We start from the raw sequence: 17,148 nt of genomic DNA, 5'->3' as shown, positions 1-17,148 counted from the left end.
TGCATTTTCCTCTTTATGATGCGCCAAATGCTCTCTATAGGTGAAAGATCTGGACTGCAGACTGGCCATTTCAGTACCCGGATCCTTCTCCTACGCAGCCATGATGTTATGATTGATGCAGAATGTGGTCTGGCATTATCTTGCTGAAAAATGCAGGGTCTTCCCTGAAAGAGATGACGTCTGGATGGGAGCATATGTTGTTCTAGAACCTGAATATATTTTTTTGCATTGATGGTGCCTTTCCAGACATGCAAGCTGCCCATGCCACACGCACTCATGCAACCCCATACCATCAGAGATGCAGGCTTCTGAACTGAGCGTTGATAACAACTTGGGTTGTCCTTGTCCTCTTTGGTCCGAATGACATGGCGTTCCAGATTTCCAAAAAGAACTTCGAATCGTGACTCGTCTGACCACATAACAGTCTTCAATTTTGCCACACTCCATTTTAAATGATCCCTGGCCCAGTGAAAACGCCTGAGCTTGTGGATCTTGCTTAGAAATGGCTTCTTCTTTGTACTGTAGAGTTTCAGCTGGCAACGGCGGATGGCACGGTGGATTGCGTTTACTGACAATGGTTTCTGGAAGTATTCCTGAGCCCATTCTGTGATTTCCTTTACAGTAGCATTTCTGTTTGTGGTGCAGTGTCATTTAAGGGCCCGGAGATCACGGGCATCCAGTATGGTTTTACAGCCTTGACCCTTACGCACAGAGATTGTTCCAGATTCTCAGAATCTTCGGATGATGTTATGCACAGTTGATGATGATAGATGCAAAGTCTTTGCAATTTTTCGCTGGGTAACACCTTTCTGATATTGCTATACTATCTTTCTGCGCAACATTGTGGGAATTGGTGATCCTCTACCCATCTTTGCTTCTGAGAGACACTGCCATTCTGAGAAGCTCTTTTTATACCCAATCATGTTGCCAATTGACCTAATTAGTGTTATTCGGTCTTCCAGCTCTTCGTTATGCTCAAATTTACTTTTTCCAGCCTCTTATTGCTATTTGTCCCAACTTTTTTGGGATTTATTGACACCGTGAAAATTGGAATCAACGTATTTTTCCTTTAAAATGATACATTTACTCGGATTAAACGTTTGATCTGTCATCTACGTTCTATTACAAATAAAATATTGACATTTGCCATCTCCACATCATTGCATTCAGTTTTTATTCACAATTTGTTTTGTGTCCCAACTTTTTTTTATCCGGTTTGTATATATATATATATATATATATATATATATAGTAATTCCACATTTATTTTGTGCCATACATTTTTTACAATTACGGTACTAAAAAATATATAAAATATATAAATCAAATTTAACCTCTATTTCTGAAAAAGTTTTTGACGGGATTTGAACTCACAGCTTTTGCATCATAGCCCAGAACTTTAACAACTATACTATATAGCTACATAACCAGTCATTAAAAAAAATATATATATATGAGACTTCTACTGTATAGGTCTTAGTAGAAGTACAGTACAGGAGAGATCTCATATTTATATTTTTATTTTTAAAGTAACTGGCTATGCAGCTATTATAGCTGAGTGGTTAAGTGCCTTGCCTCTAATGCAGACGGTCTTGAGTTTGAATCCCAGCAGAAACTTTTCTGAAATGCTGGCTAAATTAGATTTAAATACACTGAGGTGTCTCCAAGCACTGACTTTATATATAGACATAGTTATATATGGAGTCAGAGCAGGGAATCCTAAGCCGTGGACTCACACTGAGGGATTCCCTCACTGTACAGTGATCTTCTGCATAGAAATATATGCTAAATTAGATTTAAATACACTGACTCGAGCACACGCGGTGTTTGGCCGAGCATGCTCTCTCAACACTAGTGATTGTACTGTACAACTCCTTTTGCGGTATGGACTGAAGTACTTAGTGGTAAAATTCTTTCTGTGACACTGGCTCTTTTTTGGAAAATGTATGGGTGAATCTACACCTCCTTTTGTGGTATGGAACAATTTACTTAGTGGTGAAATTCTTTCTGTGACACTGGCTTTTTTTTCTAAAAATGTATGGGTGAATGTAGAATTTCTTCTGTATGAACCGAATTCCATTATCCTTTCATTGGTGAATTTTTTTTTATTTCAACCATGTATTCTTTGGGAAAATTGATGGGTGTTTGTAGACCTTCTTTTGCTGTATGGACCGAATTATGTCGTCGTGGGTCCAGCAGTAAACATAATGAAGACGCTGATGACAACACACCAGCAGACTTTGCCTTTAGCATCTATGCACAATTAAATCAAGCAGCTTCAGTAAGTTGAAAACATTCATGTGTTTTTATCTTCTCCGTCTGCATTCGATCTCCACAGCACACAAGACATGACAGGAGAGCCTATGTTTTGGAGTCCAAGTCCAGTTTCTTAATATCAGGAGTTCCATCAGAATTGTGCGTAACATTCTTGCTCCCTGTGCAAAGCCATAACAAAAGGACTCCGTAGGCATACACATAAGAGGAAGCTGAAGTCACTTGTTGCTTACGGTGGTACATGTTTCTCGATCTCAAGGAAGCTGGGAAGGTTCAGCCCAAACTTACGGCTGGGAGACAGGGCCATAGCAAAGACCTTCTGGGGTCTCACATAGGCCACAGGCAGGGAGGTCGGTGGTCTGGTGTTCCTCCCATCTCTCAGTTGGAGTAGGCAACCCTGGGATGAGCGGCTCCAACACTGGCTAAGGTCGCATTCTTGGAAGCGGAGCACACAGTCTGCCGACTCTTGCAGACAGTGCACTTTTCTTACTGCAGCTGGGTCATCCAGCTGTACCACCAGTGTTGACAACGGGACCAGAAGTTTCTCGGGCCTGAGGAAGGTAACGACGCTTCACAGAGCGCCTGTTAACATACAGCTCCTGCCCTGTCTTGTCATCTTGGATGAAGCCAGACCCCCTTTCAACCGAGAACCACACCACACTCCCGGTCCTTCTCTCAAAAATCAGGTCCCTGGGCTGGGGTTAATCCCATATCCTGACTGCCCAGTCCTCAATAGCTTTCCGATATTGCCACATATTTCCCCCATGGGCCATAATCTCTCTGGGGACCATGGGATTTAGTCCTTCAAAAGAGCCATGCTTCCTGGGCGGCAGAGTGGTGAATCCGGCTGCCTCCACCGCATCAGCCAGCATGAGGAATGCCACCACTTTACCTTTCAGGGGCCGCTGCACTTGAGAGATTCGTATCTCTTCGGGTGCTGCCTGCATCTCGGGCACTGCATCACCCCAACACATTCTGCTCCAGTTTGGCTGACGAGGACGCGCCATCTTGTTTCCTCTCTGTCTAGCACACACTGGTGATGAAGGAGGGGCTTCAAGGGAGGAGCTTCCACTTCCTCTCTTTGCACCGTAATATTGCTCCATTATATATTGCAATTGTAACTTGAGGAGTTTTCCTTCTTTCTATATCTTTCTAGACTTTGTCCACACTCTAGCACTCAGGTACTGGATATAATAAATTCTTACTTGTAATTTGCAATCCACAGGGCAGTCTCCTAACAGCAGGCAAATTCCTCTGCTCCATTATTTGTAAGGATGCCTTTATTTACTCTGATCCACAATGTCCATAGAGGCATGTGGTAAAGGATAATTTTCTTGCATTGTGTCCAGGTACTTTTAGGTTAATCCTGGTCACTGGTTCTTGTGAAGTCCATTGACTAATTTACCTCTAACCTCCACTAGACTTAGATCTATATCCAGACGTAGACTTACTGGTCTGTGCTATGCTGCCGTAATAGTGTGTTCTCTATACTCCCATAGCCTGGCCAGAGCCAAGGGGCTAAAATAGCAGCTACATTGTGGACTGCTCTGATTCACCTCCTACATTAACTTCCTCCTCAGTTCATTCTTATCCTCAACACACACACTGACTTGACCCCCCCCAGCAATGTATATAAGTGGTGCCAGCACCACCTAGCGGCGAATAAAGGTAAATGACATTACCAGCCTGTTAAAGGGAATTACAGCATGATACCACAATACATTTTATATGACATTTACATCCATGGTGCCACACCAACACTTTGACAAAAGAGACCGAATTCTCCTGGCTACCTGCCTCAGCTACTATTCTTATGCTGTCACCCGCCTGATGCCACACATCTGATGCCAAGTGCTCCTTCTTTCACCCACCATCTTCAGCGGGTACTGGTATTGCCACCCACCTCCACACTATGTCACCTTGCCACTATGTGGCCTCCTCATGCTGCCTCCACCTCCACACTGTCATTGTGCCATTCTGTAGCCTTCTCATGCTGCCGCCACTTCCACATTCTGTCATTGTGCCACTCTGTGGCCTCCTGATGCTAATGCCATCTCCACATTGTCATTATGCCACCCTGTGGCCTCCTCCTGGTGCTGCTGCCACCTCTATACTCTGCCATTGTGCCACTCTGTGGCCTCCTGATGGTTCTGCCACTTCCACACTGTCATTGTGCCACCCTGTGGCCTCCTCCTGGTGCTGCTACTGCCACCACCTCCACACTCTTTCATTACGCCACTCTGTGGCCTCCTAATGCAGCTGCCACCTTCACACTGTCATTGTGCCACTCTGTGGCCTCCTGATGCGGCTGCCACATCCACACTCTGCCATTGTGCCACTTTGTGGCCTCCTGATGCTGCTGCCATCTCTACACTGTCATTGTGCCACTCTGAGGCCTCCTCCTGATGCTGCTGCCACCTCCAGACTCTGTTATTGGGCGACTCTGTGGTCTCCTCTTGCTGCTTCCACCTCACCACTATGTCATAGGGCCACTCTGTGGACTTCTCATGCTGTTTCCACCCTCCCCACTTCATGAATGGGCCAATATTTGCCTTTTGGCCTGGCTGACATCATCATTTATTTGAATCTTTTTCTGAACTGTCAGAAGAAAGGAAAAATGAGATGCACAACGGATCCTGTCTATGTAACAGCTGTAAGGCCTGCATGACATGGTCCCTATTTTGCATCAGAATTGGCTTATGATTTGGTAGCCAAAAGCAGGAGTGGGTACAAAACACAGAAGACATGCAAATATTCCATTCACGTCTCATCTCTGTTTTGGATCCACTCCTGTTTTTTTTTGGCTTTAGCAATACAGATGGATTACTGACCAAATGCTGACTGATTCAAGGCGGATGCTCCACAGACAGGATCTGTTTTTTGTGGGTTATTGTTCTGAAGGATCAGAGGAAGGGGAAAATAATCAATGACGTCAACACAAACTTACTGCTGACACCCTTTCCACTCTGTCGGTGGGGGAGGGGGGGGGGGGCTCTACTTGTATAATTGCAAAAATGCCACTCAACACTTTCCAATTATGGACGCCTTTATACAATTCTCCATAAATCTGTAACATTTTCATATTTGTGGCTAAAACTGACCCAAGTAGTACCGAGATGTATAACACCTCCTTAAAATAAAATGCTCATACATGCAACTCACATTTATGTCCAACTGCATATATGATCAGATATGCACTAGAGTGATTGGACCAAATATCTCTATGATCCAGTGTGAGTTGGGCGCCTACAGCTGGGTGTGGTCTACTGCAGCTCAGCCCAAATTCTAGGGAGACTAAATGAAATGAGTAACAGCAATACAAAATATAGCCATACAGACCAAGAGCATGGGACGTCGCACACCTGACACGTTTTTCACCATAGCTTCTTCCAAGGGGAACTCATTGCATTTGGTCTCCCTATGAGTGAAATGTTTTTTCACTCTGCCTTTGTCTTCTTTTGACTACTTTATATTGTTGCTATCTCTCCTTACCATTCTTTTTATCTGGACTATTGGATGTCCAAATTATTGCATTCTTAAATATACTTGTCTGGGTTCCTGTTTTTAGCTGCCTTTTAATCTTCAATTCTGTGTGATTTTATGTTTTATATAATAAACTTTGATGCTTTTAATTGCAATTGGGTATTTGTGTGGTCATATTTTTAGGCGCTAGTAATCTGCATGGCCACTACACACTGTACGGAGCTGTCTACTTCCTCTGTGTTACTTTTTACTGTGGCTCCTGCTGCAACATGCCGCCCCCAGGGCCGATCCTGTTCCAGGTTTTTAGGAATGTCAAGTGATGATGTGGCCTTATAAGTTTTGTGAGTCACAGTGCTCCCACCTGTATACCGTCGCTCCCCAGGGTTAGGCTTCGGCACAAAAAAGTGGAGAGTGATAGTTGGTGGATTAAGCGTCCAGACTTGGTAAAAGTTCAATAGCTTAACTTGAATAAACTTGCACCCAGAGAATATTGAATCTTTCTCTTGACTACAGCAGGTTTTGGGGTTAATTGGCGGGCAAACTTGGATACCTTGCTTTCTCTTTCTATGCTGTGCTAGACTCTGGCTTTGGTCTAGTAGCTGGACTTTCTGACAGTTCTGGTAGCTTTGAGTGGAATGCATTTGTCTGTTGACCCCCTCATAATACTCTGTCTATAAACTGTAAGGAGTGATGGTGCTAAATGATCTGCTGCAGGAGTGGGGGCTCTCCTCGCTGCAACATGTCTTTTCTCTCTCCAACTCCACTATTGACTAACTATAGCTTCCTGCAACCCCTTCCTTGATAGGAAGTAGGACTAGCCCATTTCTGCCAATAGGGGGGAGAATAGAATGTAAACTTCCATTCTGTATATAGATCTGTCTCTCTGCTAGATACAATGCCATCTGCTGGATAACCAGGTACAGTTCATTAAATAACAATACATTAGTTACACAGCAATGTTATTAAGGCCTCGTGCACATGACCATTGTTCTGGTCCGCATCCGAGCCGCAGTTTTTGCGGCTCGGGTGCAGACCAATTCACTTCAATGGGGCCGCAAAAGATGCGGACAGCACTCTGTGTGCTGTCCGCATCCGTTGCTCCGTTCCGTGGCCCCGCAAAAAAAAATATAGCATGTCCTATTCTTGTTTGTTTTGCGGACAAGAATAGGCATTTCTACAATGGGCCGCCTGTTCCGTTCTACAAATTGCGGAAGGCACACCGGCGGCTTCCGTGTTTTGCGGATCCGCAATTTGCGGATTGCAAAAAACAGAATGGTTGTGTGCATGAGGCCTAAGGGACAATATCAAAGGAATCACTGAAAAAAAGATATAAAACATCCTTCATGGTAAGATAATGAATGTTGCGGATGTACATGGCTACATTTATAAAGAAAAAAAGTAGCATTCATGTGCAGTTTTTGCGCCACCTATATAATAGGCGACCTTGACTAAGGTGGTACATATACGTGTGTGTGCTCCTCCTCTCTTTGGCTGCTGATGCACACAGAGGTAACTAGGAGCAACACACTATATGTGCAGGGTCTGCGCTCCTGAACATAATGTCATAACGGCATAGGCAGGTTTAGCGTAGGACCTGCCTGAACTGAGACCACCTTGGCGCTGGGTAGGTGGGCACAGATGTATTGGCTAAGAGTCTCAGATTTTATCATTAGAGTGAGGGCTTAGTCCATATGTTATGTTTGCATCTATTACTATAGTGCATTATTTTCTGTGACTTTATAAATGTAGCCATGTACATCCGCAACATTCACTATCATACCGTGCAGGATGTTTTATATCTTTTTTTCAGTGATTTGTTTAACTTGTCTTGAAGGTGTGGCACCTTCATATGTGAATACTCTCCTATCCTGGGAGTAGCATTCTTGTGCACTTTTTGCCCCACCTATCTAATAGGCGACCTTGATTAAGGTGGTACATATAGGTCTGCGCTCCTGAACATAAATGCATAATGGCATAGGTAGGCTTAGCATAGGACCTGCCTGAATTGAGACCATCTTGGCAGTGGGTAGGTGGGCACCGACGTATTTTGATCAAATGTATTGGCTAAGAGTCTCAGATTTTATCATTAGAGTGAGGGCTTAGTCCATATGTTATGTTTGCATCTATTATTATAGTGCATTATTTTATGTGACTTCACAATATCAAAGGACCTGGAAATAAATACACAGATGACATTTTTTGTTATCCATTAGAGACGGTAGCAGGGTAGAGAAATGGTAGTGCCCACTCTGTGGTACTACACTGCTAACAGCTGATCACTGGGGGTGCTGGGTTCTGGAACAGTGCCTATGTGATATTAATGACCTCTGCTAAGGATAGGATAACAATATTGGAGTCTTTGAGATATTCCTTTAACATTAGTAGGGCCCAAGGGGCCTTCATACATGGCAGAACTGGGGTCCCTTAACTCCCATAGCAAACCATTCAGAACCAGATGATTGTGTTGCAGGGGCACCAATTGGTGTGACAGAAGGGACAGTATCACTTTGTATAGTCACATGTTTGCCAGCTATGGGGTACATGGCTGTAATAGTTATATTTGATCTCAGCCTTTGCAGATGGATGTCACATATTTATCCAGTGAAAGTACATCCTGCCAGGGCTGTGAATTAGCGATGAAGCGTGCCAAGATGTTAGGCATGCTTGGAAATTACAAATAATTTATACCAAATGGTGTAACTATATGAGATTGGGAGGGTGCAATCAACCCTGGGCCCTGGACAGGCTTAAAAGATACTGCCATGTATGAGGTGACCAATATTATTAGAGATGTATTTTATGGGAAAGTTCTGCATTGGGGGCCCATGAGCTGCATGCTATACACTTATTGATATCACCAATTCTAAGTTAATTGGAATTAATGTTATAGCATGATAAGTCATTCACCATATTTGTAATGGCAACCCCATGCACCTATAGCTAGAAATTTGGATAGAGTTGTTATCAAATAATAACTAGGAAAGATGTCAAAGGAGAATAATATGTTATAAGTAGGGATAAGCGAACCCGAACTGTATAGTTCGGGTTCATACCGAATTTTGGGGTGTCCGTGACACGGACCCGAACCCGAACATTTTCGTAAAAGTCCGGGTTCGTGTTCGGTGTTCGGCGCTTTCTTGGCGCTTTTTGAAAGGCTGCAAAGCAGCCAATCAACAAGCGTCATACTACTTGCCCCAAGAGGCCATCAAAGCCTTGCCTACTATTGGCATGGCTGTGATTGGCCAGTGCAGCATGTGACCCAGCCTCTATATAAGCTTGGGTCACGTAGCGCTGCACGTCACTCTGCTGATTCAAGCATAGGTAGAGGTTGCAGCTGCGACGTTAGGGCGAGATTAGGCAGATTAACTCCTCCAAAAGACTTCATTCTGTGATCGATCTGCAGCTGTGGATCATTGAAGTGCTAATATCGACTTGCTCACTTTTTTGAGGCTGCCCAGAGCGTTTTTAGATCACTTTTTTCTGGGGTGATCGGCGGCCATTTTGTGGCTTGTGGTGCGCTAGCACAAGCTATCACCAAGTGTATTTAACCATCAATAGTGTGGTTATTTTGTGCTATATCCTACATCAGCTGCAGGCTGAGCCTGTGTCACCCAAGTGCATTTAACCATCAATAGTGTGGTTAATTTTTGCTATATCCTACATCAGCTGCAGGCTGAGCCTGTGTCACCGAAGTGCATTTAACCATCAACAGTCTGGTTATTTTTTGGCCATATACTACATCAGCTGCAGGCTGAGCCTGTGTCACCGAAGTGCATTTAACCATCAACAGTCTGGTTATTTTTTGGCCATATACTACATCAGGTGCAGGCTGAGCCTGTGTCACCCAAGTGCATTTAAACATCAATAGTGTGGTTATTTTTTGGCCATATACTACATCAGGGGCAAGTTGAGCCTGTCACCCAGCGCCTAAAAAATAGACCTGACATTTCTATTCAACCAAATTTGTACTGTTTTAGCTGGTCAAGTTATTTGTAGTGACCGTAAAAGCACACTTTTTGTTCTGGGTTGAAAAACTATTCCCAAATTTGCCAAAGGTGCTGATAGTGTCATTCAGAAAAACTTAACACACACGCTACCGTGCAGATACAAGTCTAATTCTGTGATTAAACCTATACCTGTCACACAGCGCAAAAAAAAACAGGCCTCACATTTCTATTCAACCAAATCTGTACTGTTTTAGCTGGTCAAGTTATTTGTAGTGACCGTAAAAGCACACTTTTTGTTCTGGGTTGAAAAACTATTCCCAAATTTGCCATTCTCAAAATAACTAGTTTCTGCTATATGAGGCCTATTTGAAATCTATCCCAAAAAGGATATCTTACATTAAAGGTGCTGATAGTGTCATTCAGAAAAACCTAACACACACGCTACCGTGCAGATACAAGTCTAATTCTGTGATTAAACCTATACCTGTCACACAGCGCAAAAAAAAACAGGCCTCACATTTCTATTCAACCAAATCTGTACTGTTTTAGCTGGTCAAGTTATTTGTAGTGACCGTAAAAGCACACTTTTTGTTCTGGGTTGAAAAACTATTACCAAATTTGCCATTGTCAAAATAACTAGTTTCTGCTATATGAGGCCTACTTGAAATCTATCCCAAAAAGGATATCTTACATTGAAGGTGCTGATAGTGTCATTCAGAAAAACCTAACACACACGCTACCGTGCAGATACAAGTCTAATTCTGTGATTAAACCTATACCTGTCACACAGCGCAAAAAAAAACAGGCCTCACATTTCTATTCAACCAAATCTGTACTGTTTTAGCTGGTCAAGTTATTTGTAGTGACCGTAAAAGCACATTTTTTGTTCTGGGTTGAAAAACTATTCCCAAATTTGCCATTCTCAAAATAACTAGTTTCTGCTATATGAGGCCTACTTGAAATCTATACCAAAAAGGATATCTCACATTGAAGGTGCTGATAGTGTCATTCAGAAAAATTTAACACACACGCTACCGTGCAGATACAAGTCTAATTCTGTGATTAAACCTATACCTGTCACACAGCGCAAAAAAAAACAGGCCTCACATTTCTATTCAACCAAATCTGTACTGTTTAAGCTGGTCAAGTTATTTGTACTGACCGTAAAAGCACACTTTTTGTTCTGGGTTGAAAAAATATTCCCAAATTTGCCATTCTCAAAATTGTGGTGAACGGGAACAATGAGGAAAACATCTAATAAGGGACGCGGACGCGGACATGGACATGGTCGTGGTGGTGTTAGTGGACCCTCTGGTGCTGGGAGAGGACGTGGCCATTCGGCCACAGCCACACGTCCTAGTGAACCAACTACCTCAGGTCCCAGTAGCCAGCAGAATTTAGATGGTAAGGCCTGAGCAGGTACAGGCATTAGTCAATTGGGTGGCCGACAGTGGATCCAGCACGTTCACATTATCTCCCACCCAGTCTTCTGCAGAAAGCGCACAGATGGCGCATAAAAACCAAGCCCATCGGTCTGTCACATCACCCCCATGGATATCAGGGAAACTGTCTGAGCCACAAGTTATGCAGCAGTCTCTTATGCTGTTTGAAGACTCTGCTGCCAGGGTTTCCCAAGGGCATCCACCTAGCCCTTCCCCAGGGGTGGAAGAGATAGAATGCACTAACGCACAACCACTTATGTTTCCTGATGATGAGGACATGGGAATACCACCTCAGCACATCTCTGATGATGACGAAACACAGGTGCCAACTGCTGCGTCTTTCTGCAGTGTGCAGACTGAACAGGAGGTCAGGGATCAAGACTGGGTGGAAGACGATGCAGGGGACGATGAGGTCCTGGACCCCACATGGAATGAAGGTCGTGCCACTGACTTTCACAGTTCAGAGGAAGAGGCAGTGGTGAGACCGAGCCAACAGCGTAGCAAAAGAGGGAGCAGTGGGCAAAATCAGAACACCCGCCGCCAAGAGACTCCGCCTGCTACTGACCGCCGCCATCTGGGACCGAGCACCCCAAAGGCAGCTTCAAGGAGTTCCCTGGCATGGCACTTCTTCAAACAATGTGCTGACGACAAGACCCGAGTGGTTTGCACGCTGTGCCATCAGAGCCTGAAGCGAGGCATTAACGTTCTGAACCTTAGCACAACCTGCATGACCAGGCACCTGCATGCAAAGCATGAACTGGTGCAAACACCTTAAAAACAAGGAAGTCACTCAGGCTCCCCCTGCTACCTCTTCTGCTGCTGCCGCCTCGGCCTCTTCTGCTGCTGCTGCCGCCGCCTCGGCCTCTTCCTCCGCCTCTGGAGGAACGTTGGCACCTGCCGCCCAGCAAACATGGGATGTACCACCAACACCACCACCTGTGTCACCAAGCATCTCAACCGTGTCACACGGCAGCGTTCAGCTCTCCATCTCACAAACATTTGAGAGAAAGCGTAAATTCCCACCTAGCCTCCCTTGATCCCTAGCATTTCTAAACTACTGGCCTATGAAATGCTGTCATTTAGGCTGGTGGACACACACAGCTTCAAACAGCTCATGTTGCTTGCTGTCCCACAGTATGTTGTTCCCAGCCGCCACTACTTCTCCAACCGAGCCGTGCCTTCCCTGCACAAACAAGATAAAATCAACTGTGCACTGCGCAACGCCATCTGTGGCAAGGTCCACCTAACCACAGATACGTGGACCAGTAAGCACGGCCAGGGACGCTGTATCTCCCTAACTGCACACTGGGTAAATGTAGTGGCGGCTGGGCCCCAGGCGGAGAGCTGTTTGGCGCACGTCCTTCCGCTGCCAAGGATCGCAGGGCAACATTTTTTGCCTCCTGTCTCCTCCTCCTCCTACTCAGCTTCCTCCTCCTCTTCTTCCACCTGCTCATCCAGTCAGCCACACACCTTCACCACCAACTTCAGCACAGCCCGGGGTAAACGTCAGCAGGCCGTTCTGAAACTCATATGTTTGGGGGACAGGCCCCACACCGCACATGAGTTGTGGGGGGGTATAGAACAACAGACCGACGAGTGGTTGCTGCCGGTGAGCCTCAAGCCCGGCCTGGTGGTGTGCGATAATGGGTGAAATCTCGTTGCAGCTCTGGGACTAGCCGGTTTGATGCACATCCCTTGCCTGGCGCATGTGCTGAATTTGGTGGTGCAGAAGTTCATTCGCAACTACCCCGACATGTCAGAGCTGCTGCATAAAGTGCGGGCCGTCTGTTCGCGCATCCGGCGTTCACACCTTGCCGCTGCTCGCCTGTCTGCGCTACAGCGTAACTTCGGCCTTCCCGCTCACCGCCTCATATGCGACGTACCCACCAGGTGGAACTCCACCTTGCATATGCTGGACAGACTGTGCGAGCAGCAGCAGGCAGGCCATAGTGGAGTTTCAGCTGCAGCACGCACGGGTCAGTCGCACTGCGGATCAGACACACTTCACCACCAATGACTGGGCCTCCATGCGAGACCTGTGTGCCCTGTTGCGTTGTTTTGAGTACTCCACCAACATGGCCAGTGGCGATGACGCCGTTATCAGCGTTACAATACCACTTCTATGTCTCCTTGAGAAAACACTTAGGGCGATGATGGAAGAGGAGGTGGCCCAGGAAGAGGGGTCATTTTTAGCACTTTCAGGCCAGTCTCTTCGAAGTGATTCAGAGGGAGGTTTTTTGCAACAGCAGAGGCCAGGTACAAATGTGGCCAGACAGGGCCCACTACTGGAGGACGAGGAGGACGAGGATGAGGAGTAGGTGGAGGAGGATGAGGATGAAGCATGTTCACAGCGGGGTGGCACCCAAAGCAGCTCGGGCCCATCACTGGTGCGTGGCTGGGGGGAAACACAGGACGATGACGATACGCCTCCCACAGAGGACAGCTTGTCCTTACCTCTGGGCAGCCTGGCACACATGAGCGACTACATTCTGCAGTGCCTGCGCAACGACAGCAGAGTTGCCCACATTTTAACGTGTGCGGACTACTGGGTTGCCTCCCTGCTGGATCCCCGGTACAAAGACAATGTGCCCACCTTACTTCCTACACTGGAGCGTGATAGGAAGATGCGCGAGTACAAGCGCACGTTGGTAGACGCGCTACTGAGAGCATTCCCAAATGTCACAGGGGAACCAGTGGAAGCCCAAGGCGAAGGCAGAGGAGGAGCAAGAGGTCGCCAACGCAGCTGTGTCACGGCCAGCTCCTCTGAGGGCAGGGTTAGCATGGCAGAGATGTGGAAAAGTTTTGTCACCACGCCACAGCTAACTGCACCACCACCTGATACGGAACGTGTTAGCAGGAGGCAACATTTCACTAACATGGTGGAACAGTACCTGTGCACACCCCTCCACGTACTGACTGATGGTTCGGCCCCATTCAACTTCTGGGTCTCCAAATTGTCCACGTGGCCAGAGCTAGCCTTTTATGCCTTGGAGGTGCTGGCCTGCCCGGCGGCCAGCGTTTTGTCTGAACGTGTATTCAGCACGGCAGGGGGCGTCATTACAGACAAACGCAGCCGCCTGTCTACAGCCAATGTGGACAAGCTGACGTTCATAAAAATGAACCAGGCATGGATCCCACAGGACCTGTCCATCCATTGTGCAGATTAGATATTAACTACCTCCCCTTAACAATATATTATTCTTCTCCAGGGCACTTCCTCATTCAATACTATTTTTATTTTCATTTTACCATTATATTGCGGGGCAACCCAAAGTTGAATGAACCTCTCCTCTGTCTGGGTGCCGGGGCCTAAATGTGTGACAGTGGCCTGTTCCAGTGGTGGGTGACGTGAAGCCTGATTCTCTGCTATGACACGAAGACTGATTCTGCGCTGACATAAGGCCACATTCTCTGTTACAGGACCTCTCTCCTCTGTCTGGGTGCCGGGGCCTAAATATGTGACAGTGGCCTGTTCCAGTGGTGGGTGACGTAAAGCCTGATTCTCTGCTATGACATGAAGACTGATTCTGTGCTGACATAAGGCCAGATTCTCTGTTACGGGACCTCTCTCCTCTGTCTGGGTGCCGGGGCCTAAATATGTGACAGTGGCCTGTTCCAGTGGTGGGTGATGTAAAGCCTGATTCTCTGCTATGACATGAAGACTGATTCTGTGCTGACATAGGGCCAGATTCTCTGTTACGGGACCTCTCTCCTCTGCCTGGGTGCCTGGGCCTAAATATGTGACAGTGGCCTGTTCCAGTGGTGGGTGACGTGAAGCCTGATTCTCTGCTATGACATGAAGACTGATTCTGTGCTGACATAAGGCCAGATTCTCTGTTACGGGACCTCTCTCCTCTGCCTGGGTGCCTGGCCCTAAATATGTGACAGTGGCCTGTTCCAGTGGTGGGTGACGTAAAGCCTGATTCTCTGCTATGACATGAAGACTGATTCTGTGCTGACATAAGGCTAGATTCTCTGTTACGGGACCTCTCTCCTCTGCCTGGGTGCCTGGGCCTAAATATGTGACAGTGGCCCGTTCCAGTGGTGGGTGACGTGAAGCCTGATTCTCTGCTATGACATGAAGACTGATTCTGCGCTGACATAAGGCCAGATTCTCTGTTACGGGACCTCTCTCCTCTGCCTGGGTGCCTGGGCCTAAATATGTGACAGTGGCCTGTTCCAGTGTTGGGTGACGTGAAGCCTGATTCTCTGCTATGACATGAAGACTGATTCTGCGCTGACATGCAGCCAGATTCTCTGCTATGGCATGAAGAGACTGATTCTCTGCTGACATGAAGCCAGATTCTTTGCTATGGCATGAAGAGACTGATTCTCTGCTGACGTGAAGCCAGATTCTCTGCTATGGGACCTCTGTCCAATTGATATTGGTTCATTTTTATTTTTTTAATTTTTATTTTAATTCATTTCCCTATCCACATTTGTTTGCAGGGGATTTACCTACATGTTGCTGCCTTTTGCAGCCCTCTAGCTCTTTCCTGGGCTGTTTTACAGCCTTTTTAGTGCCCAAAAGTTCGGGTCCCCATTGACTTTAATGGGGTTCGGGACGAAGTTCGGGTCGGGTTCGGATCCCGAACCCGAACATTTCCGGGAAGTTCGGCCGAACTTCTCGAACCCGAACATGCAGGTGTTCGCTCAACTCTAGTTATAAGCCATACTGAATAGAGCAGAACTGGTTTGGCGCTAAGAATATCATAAGAACAGAGACGATTGAAACCTGTCTTGAAAATATGAAACAGAAATCTGACAAACAGGAACTTAGTACATTTCTGAGATGGTCTCTTGGTACCAGAGATCAGCTGCGACACAGCTAACTAGCAGGCTGCATAGTGCTGCAATGAATTTGACAGTACAAAAGTGTAAATGCAATCCCCTAAAGGCAAGGATTAGAGATGAGCAAATTTTTCAAAAACTTGATTCGGCCGGTTCACCTAATTTTTGGGAAAAATTTGCTTTGATGCGAATTTACTTGTGGCAGGTCACATTAAAAAAGGCTATTTCCGGGCTGCAGAGAGCCTTTATAGGGGTGTAGAACACAGTGCCTTGCAGTAATACGCATAGGGAGTCTGCTGTGGTAGTAAAACAATACTGTGATTCAGTATGACAAGCACATGACAGGTGTCGCTCTTAGAATTACTGAGAGAAGCATACCCTACTAATTTCCAGTTCAGTCTGCTCAAATTTGCTCTTCAACAGATGATATTACTTGATTTATACACTGTTCCAGTTGATGACTTCAATTGCTGCTCACACATTTCTGCGATGTTATATTTATGTTGAATCCGACATATCAAATCTATCTACCCCCTTAATATTATGTTTCGTTATGCTGTTAATACTTACCCTCATAATGTACCAATTGTACTGAATCATGGTCATTATATTTTGGATATATTTTCAAAAAATGTCTCTTTCTATGTTTTATCATGTATAGTATCTGAGGAAGGCCTGCATGCCGAAACGTTATACGATATGAATACTGCCGCAAGTCAAATACAAACCTAAAACATCATAATTGCAAACCAAACAAGCTGTAGTTTTATACTTCATATTGTGAAAACTATCAGGACTATGGCTTAGGCTACTTTCACACTTGCATTGTTCTTTTCCGGCATAGAGCTCCGTCACAGGGGCTCTATACCGGAAAAGAACTGATCAGTTTTATCCCCATGCATTCTGAAGGGAGAGTAATCCGTTCAGTTTGCATCAGGATGTCTTCAGTTCAGTCGTTTTGACTGATCAGGCAAAAGAGAAAACCGCAGCATGCTACGGTTTTCTCTCCGGCAAAAAAAACTGAAGACTTGCCTGAACGCCGGATCCGGCATTTTTTCCCATAGGAATGAATTAGCGCCGGTATTCAGAATACCGGAATGCCGGATCCGTCGCTCCTGCATGCGCATGCGCAGATCGGTAAAATTGTGAAAAAATGTACAAGACGGATCCGTCGGTCCGCATGACAAGCGGAGAGACGGATCCGTCCTTGC

This window comes from Bufo bufo, chromosome 3, assembly GCF_905171765.1.
Source record: "Bufo bufo chromosome 3, aBufBuf1.1, whole genome shotgun sequence".
Taxonomy (NCBI): domain Eukaryota; kingdom Metazoa; phylum Chordata; class Amphibia; order Anura; family Bufonidae; genus Bufo; species Bufo bufo.
This window is presented reverse-complemented; position numbering follows the sequence as displayed.